Below are 7,531 nucleotides of genomic sequence, written 5' to 3'. Positions count from 1 at the left end.
TGTTTATGTTTGAAAGCAGGGGTGTCAAACATACAGCCCAGGGGCCAGAACTGGCCTCTCACACGGTCCAAACTGGCCCACAGGATAAATTTGTTAAATGTGAAAATGACATAGAAGATATTAATTATATTTATCTGTTTAATAAAAGTAACTGTAATTCCTAATTTGTCCAAGTGAGGTTTCATTCTTTAACTGGTTAACTTGTTCTATTTTCTCTATCTTTCTGACGTCATAGTTCTGACTTCATCAGATGAGTCAGTTCAGGGAGCGAAGATTACTACACACATGTGGAAATGTATGTATGTTAAAATAACTAAAATTATTTTAAAAATTATATATATATATCTTATAAACAACAGATGATAAAGAATTATTAAGTCACCTAAATAACATAAAATAAAATTAAATAAAAATGTGTAACGGAGGTAAAACTATTTTGAAGCTACATTAATTTTTCTCCCAAAATTCATAATTTTTTTTTCTAAAATAATAGTTTATTTAATGTAAACATCTTGATAATGTACTTGTTCTTTATTGTACTAAAACAATGGAAAACCTGGGTTGTTTATATGTTATTATGCTCTTATTTTTCTGTTCTGGCCCACTGGAGATCTGATTGCACTGAATGTGGCCTCTGAACTAAACAATGATCTGACACAGAGGAGCATTACAAATACACACACACACACACACACACACGACCCTCTCTGCAAGTAAAACCCGTTCTGGGTTTTTGTGTGATTTTAGTAAAATCAGGAGCGAAGGTTTCTCATTCTGAACTTTTCATATTTAATCAGCAGGACTGAGTGTCAGAGTGAAAAGTTTTTCTTGATGTGATCCAGAATAGATAAACTTATCTAACACAGTAACTCTAAAGTCCATGACTTTGATCTATTAATTTATCAGATGTTTTTCTATCTAATGACATAAACATTTGTCTTCAGTAAGCTGTTAGCCGTCCTCAGACCCTGACTCAAATCAGGGGAAACTTCAGCCTCTTTGTGTCCAGTCAGGTGAGTCCAGGGGGGGCTGTGAACACGCTCCGTCCACTCTGCTCCTGCAGATCTTTATAAGGCCAGTGGTCTCTCCAGAAGAAGGTCAGCACACACACACACACGCCTTATATGGAAGGGAAAGTCAGTGGAAAATGTTGGTGTGAAACAAGTGAGCTTGAAATTCTTCTTTCCTCCTAAACCCAATCTAAATCTCCCAGAAGCTGACGGCCATGTTTGCTTTTGGAGCAAAGCTGCTTCAATATATAAAAAGAACTACATGAAGTAGATGAGTGGGATTTAACCCAAATTCAAACATACATGTCCAACAACATGTCCAACTCCATGTCTAGCCTGTCGACCTGCAGGGACAGATCATCACCTGCTGCTAGTTAAAACACTTCCACATCTTAGAGCCAGGAGATAAGCAAATCCTGATCTCATTTTCTGCTTATTTAACTCTCCCCATCTCATCCTGCTGCTCTCCTCCTCCTCCCTCTATCTGTTCTAGTTAACTGGCCTGGTCTGGGTCCATGTGGCTTGTTTACAGGTTCAGATGGAAAAGTCTCGCCTCTCATTTTTATTTTAGATCTTCCCTATTTAGACAGCTGCCGTTTTCTAAATTTGACCGTCGTCTGAGCTGAAAACTTTATGTCACGCAGACGTTAAAAACGTGACGTTCAGTCTCCCTGTAGACTAACATCCTGGATTTTTATGGACTCAAGCCACGTTTCTTCAAAAGTGTACAAGAAGTTTTAGAAAGGGAGCAGGAGATATAGATAACCCCCACACATATATGCACACACACACACACACACACACACACACACACACACACATATATATATATATATATATATATATATATATAGCTGAAGGATTTATGGGGTCTTGCTGTTTGTAGTCCATCGGAAGCCTTATACCATTTTTCCCGTCGAAAGTTTCATGCCTCATGAGAAACAAACAAGTTTTTGGCCTAACTTTTACATCACCATGGAGACTAGCAAATTTCTGAGTGCCTGCACTCACTACAGATACTACACTTACATAAAACCTCAAACACACAGAGAAGACTATTAAATCTGTTAATGGACAGGACGGGTGGCACGAGTTGACTGCAGATTGCTGCAGTTGTGTTAAAGTGTGATGCTTTCTGCATATTAAATGGACAGTAAGGTCCAACTTTAGCATCAACCTACAGAACAACAGCTGCCAAAGATCATCTAGTCAAGTTTAAAAGAAATATTATAAGCCGCCAATAATATAAGAAAAGATCCATTTCAGTGTTCATGTTAACAGTTGTTAAATTAGAAAACGATGGACATCTATTATTAAAATAAACAATGATTAAACAATGATTAATGACAAATATAATAAATATTATTTTTATGACAGTTTGGATTTTGGATTATTTTATTCATCAGTTTTCACATCAACACAGAAATAATTTATAATATAAAATATCATTCTTATTGCGTTAAATCAGTGAGAAAGTACAACAGCTGGGTTTACAAGTCTAGAGATTGGCTGGGAGGCGAAGTGGACAAAAGCAGATCCTTCAGATGCCGATATGAACCAGAGGTTTTAGAGCAACATCTGCTCCCATCCAGACAACGTTTCTTTCAGGGAAGGTCTTGCAGATTTCAGCAAGACGATGATGAACCACATCCTGCATCCATAACAACAGCATGGCTTCACAGGAGAAGAGTCCAGCTGCTGAACCGGCCTGCCTGCAGTCCAGACCTTTCACCAATACACAACATCTGGAGCAGCATGAAAGCAGAAATCCAGCAACCAAGGTCCAGGACTGTAGAGCAGCTAGAATCCTGCATCAGACCAGAATGAGACAACATTCCTCTCCTAAAACTCCAGCAACTGGTCTCCTCACTTCCCAGATGTTAGAAGAAGAGGAGATGCTACACAATGCTAAAGATCTCCCTGGAACTACTTTTTACAGATTCACTATCAGCTCATATTTTACATGAAATGATAAAATGTCTCAGTTTCAACATCTGACATGCTGTTTATGTTCTACTAGGAATAAAATATGGGTTCATAAGATTTGGAAATATTTGTATTCTGTTTTTATTTTGAAGAGAGGTGAGAGTTGTACTTCTGTGTTCATTCTTATGTCACTATTACAGCGAAGTGCTAATATTAATAATTTTATAATACACATCATGTGTTATTATTCAGGGAGGCCACATGAATCATTTTGAAAAACATTTCACAACCCAATTAGTAAGAAAACACAAGACCCGCTTCAGGAAAACCCAAACAGAGTCTGGACCCAAGCCCAGCAGAACATGGCTGCTGGTTCTAGTCATGAATGGCAGAAAGTTCCGATCGTTGTGCTCTGGGTGTTCCAGGTGTTCCAGGTGTTCCAGGTTGGGGTAAGCAGGTTTCCAGGGAGATTCAGGGCCGAGTCTGGAGCGACAACTGGAGCCACCTGCTGCTCATCAGGCTGCTATTTAAGGACCAGCAGGAGCTCCAGTCTTCGCCGGATTATCTCTCTTGACTGCGTGGTAATCTGGTCTTCCTTCGTAAATTATCTTTGTGGTTCCAAGCAGCTTCACTTGACTTTTGTGTATTTCCTCAGTTTACCCTGTTGCTTCAAGAAGCCGTTGGAGATCCACAGAAGGGAAAGCCAAATCAGGATTTCCAGCCTCGACCAAGCCTTGCCTCGTTTGTGCTGCTCGCCCTGCCTGCCACCTAACTCAACCCTCACAGATGGAGATCATTTTCAGCCTTACCCCTCCACCGTTAGTCACCTCAGGATCCAAGTGAGCTGCTGATTCTTTCTGCAATATCAAGAGTTTTCATAAGACCTTCGTTAATCCTCTGTCCTCTCTCAGGAGGAGTAATCTGTACCTGGAACAAGTCTCCCACAGATGATTCCAAGTATTAATAAAGATTGTTTATCCTCACCTTATTTCTCTCTGTTTTCTGCATTTGGGTCCACCTCCTAGCTACGGTCTCTGACCGTGACAGAAATGATCAGTGTAGAGCTCCACTCTGGATCGCAGTGTCTGCTTCAGCATACTTTTATACCTTTTCCTTTCCTCATTTTGATACATTATGACCACAAACATAAATTCATTCTATTGGAAAGTGTGTTTGTGTTGGTCTTTCACCAACAAAGTGACAGACAATTGTGAAGCAAAAGGAAAGTTATACATGCTTAAATTTTTGTTTACCAATAAAAACTGAAGCATGAATGTGCAGAAGTATGCAGCCCCCTTTTCTCTGAGTGCTACCAGTTGCCCTATGAAGTTGTCTGGTGATTTCTGAATGATTGAATGTTGACCTAACTAAATAGTGTCCATCTGTGTGTAATCTAATCTCAGTACAAATACAGCTGTTCTGTAATGGCCTCATAGGTTTGTAAAGGGAATATTGGAGAGCAAACAACATCATGAAGTTCAAGGAACACACCAGACAGGTCAGGTTTGTAGCAGGGTTGGGCTATAAAAAGATTTCCCAAGCTTTGAACATCCCATGGAGCTCTGTTCAATCCGGGATGTGTAAGGTACAACTGCAAACCTACCAAGACACGGCGAACTTAGCTCCCCTCAGAAACAAAATAATACAAACCTACCTCTTAACTACCCTAACTCAACATAAACAGGAGAAAAAAGAACCCACAAGAAAAACAAAATGGCAGCTCTCCCCTACAAGGCCAATCTGGAAAACTAAAGATAACTCCTACCACCAGATATAACCAAAAACTAAACTTAAACAGACACAAGGTGCAAAAGCAAGTGGCCGAAAGGCCCAGACGTGCAGATCCTCAGTCTTTTTAAAGGCCACCCCCCGGCATGGATTGGCTAGTGGGAGGAGGAGCACCTACAGAAGCAGCACAAAATCACTCGCAGGGATCAAACACATTCCCGTAACACCCCCACCCATAAGAACGAACACAAGTTTGTTCATCAAAATTTACATTCTGGAAAGGGCATCAGCCACCACATTGTTGCTTCCTTTCTTATGTTTTATGACAAAATTGTAATTCTGAGAGATTAATGTCCAACTCATCAGCCGCTGGTTGCTGTTATACATCCGTGACAGGAAGACGAGGGGGTTATGATCGGTGAATACTTCATCAGGAAGTATGGTTGACCCCACATACACCTCGAAATGCTGTAATGCCAGCAACATTCCTTCTTGATGGTCGAGTACTTTCTTTGATGAGTGCTGAACTTCTGGGAAAAAAAGAAGATGGGATGATTCACTCCTTGAGCATCATCCTGATGAAGAGCAGCTCCGGCACCCACATCACTTGCATCCACTTCCACTTTGAAAGGCTTTGAGAAATCTGGGGCAGCAAGAACAGGAACACTAGACAAAAGGGCTTTTGCTCCCTCAAATGCATGCTGACAAGCAGAGGTCCAACCGAAGATGTAGACTGCACAAGGTTGTGAGAGGAGAAAGTACATGTGTGAAATTCCGGTAGAAACATCTATAGTAACCAGCCATTCCAAGAAATCTACACAACTCACGTTGCCTGGTTGGTATGGGGAAGGCAAGAACGGCCTTTACCTTTGCATGTACAGGCTGAACCTGACCCTGTCCGACTTATTTGCCAAGATAGGTGACAGTGGCTTTTCCAAACTCACGTTTTGCCAGATTCAGAGTCAGTGATACAGTTGATAAGCATTCAGACCCGTTCTCAAAGTGGTCAGATGCTCAGGCCACCTTGAAGAATAGATGACCACATCATCCAAATAAACATTACAATTTTTTAATCACCCAAAACTGTTGACATCAACCTTTGAAAAGTGGCTGGAGTTTTTTTTTTATCCCAAAAGCCATGACAGTATATTGTAGGAAGTCATCAGGAATAACAAATGCTGAGATGTTTAAAGCTCCCTGAGTTAGAGGAACTTGCCCAATATCCTTTAAAAAGGTCCAGCTTGCTTACATATGCAGCAGAACCAACGTTGTCTATGCAGTCTTCAATGCAAGAAAACGCAAAGGAACCAGAGATGGTAACTGCAAATCAGTGCATAAGTTGTTCTTTTCATTTTCAGGAAGAGGGGTTTTGTTGGTTGTGTTGGCCTTGGCTCTCCCTGACGCTACTGGCCCTTCTGTTTTTTTTAGCTATCTCACACTCTATTCATATTAAATGGCTTATAATCTGTTATTTAAAGAACAAATTACAGTTTGTTCAAATAAATAATATAAAACATGTAATATGTGTGGTACCTCAAGGATCAGTCCTCGGTCCTAAACTGTTTTACTTATGTATCAATGATATTGTTAATGTATCTAAACTGTTAAAATGTTTTTTATTTGCAGATGATGCAACTATTTTTAATGACAGTATAGAGCATGTGAAAGAGCAGGTCAGAAAAAAATGTAAAAAATGATTAAGACACAATTATAAGAAAATATAATGAATGAGGTTCATTTGTTTTCTTCTGGTTTGCTCTGTGGCATTATGTAGATAACTAACAAAGAGTAAAATATGAAGTATCTGTTTGAAAACAGCAGCTGGTTGACCTGGAACTGTTTTAAGTTTAACTTTATTAGGTAAATAAATTTTATTTATTGTTGGTTTAATTATTTGTGTGAGAGGGGCAGATTATATAAGATTTTCTTCTTTATGCTTTTTTCCATTCAGTTTTATTTTTATGTTGTATTGATTCTTTAGTAAAGAATTAAATAAATAATTTAACAGTAACTTTAATGGTAATGGTAAATTTAGTAAGTTTCAACCTTACAGCTGCATCTGCAACTTCATCATATTTCAAATGTTATTTATTTCTGGTAATAACATGTTCTGGCTTGTCCAGTCACAGGAGGAGAGCTGCAGATGTAAATGCACTCAGACACCTTCACATTGAGTAGATTCAGAGATAGTCTGAATAGTAGTACTGTTCGGTCAAAACTTTAAAGGGTTTGGTAATGTGAACAAGCTGAAAGCCAAAAGGTTTCCTTTTGTGGGTGAGGAAGCGCAATATCCTCATATATTATTTTTAAATCGGCATGAACAGGTAAAAAATGGATCTTTTTGAGGAACAAATAGCGTAGGTTTTGAGAAAATATGAGAATGTCTACAACACTTGCCTAAAAGACACGCTAATGGCAAATTACTCTTGGAAGGAGAGAGACTAAACTTTATATGTTGAAGAAAGCAGCTGTTGCATAAAGGAGCACTACCAATGGGACAACTGAGGAGTGGTGACCCCACCTGAAAAAGAACAATTTATGACACTTTATGTGTCCTTGCAGTGGCTGGACACACACATTAAAAACCACAAAACGGCCACCAACATCACTGATTCACAAGAAGTGAGTAATGGCTCCCACCAGATAATCTGTGTGACTGAAGGAGAGCAACTTTGTGAAAAGAGTGCATTAACATCCAATAATTTGCTAGATTCTGTATGACTGGGAACTATGTTCAGTTAGTTTAGTTCCCATTCCTCCCAGTTATTGTCCTACATGCGCATACGTTTTAGAATTGTTTACCCACAATGCCCTGTTTTGTAGTCCGCTTACTGCATTTGGCTGACTTGAAGCAAACCAAGAGTTAA

Source organism: Melanotaenia boesemani, chromosome 13 (genome assembly GCF_017639745.1).
Source record: "Melanotaenia boesemani isolate fMelBoe1 chromosome 13, fMelBoe1.pri, whole genome shotgun sequence".
NCBI lineage: Eukaryota > Metazoa > Chordata > Actinopteri > Atheriniformes > Melanotaeniidae > Melanotaenia > Melanotaenia boesemani.
Note: the sequence above shows the minus strand (reverse complement) of the source record.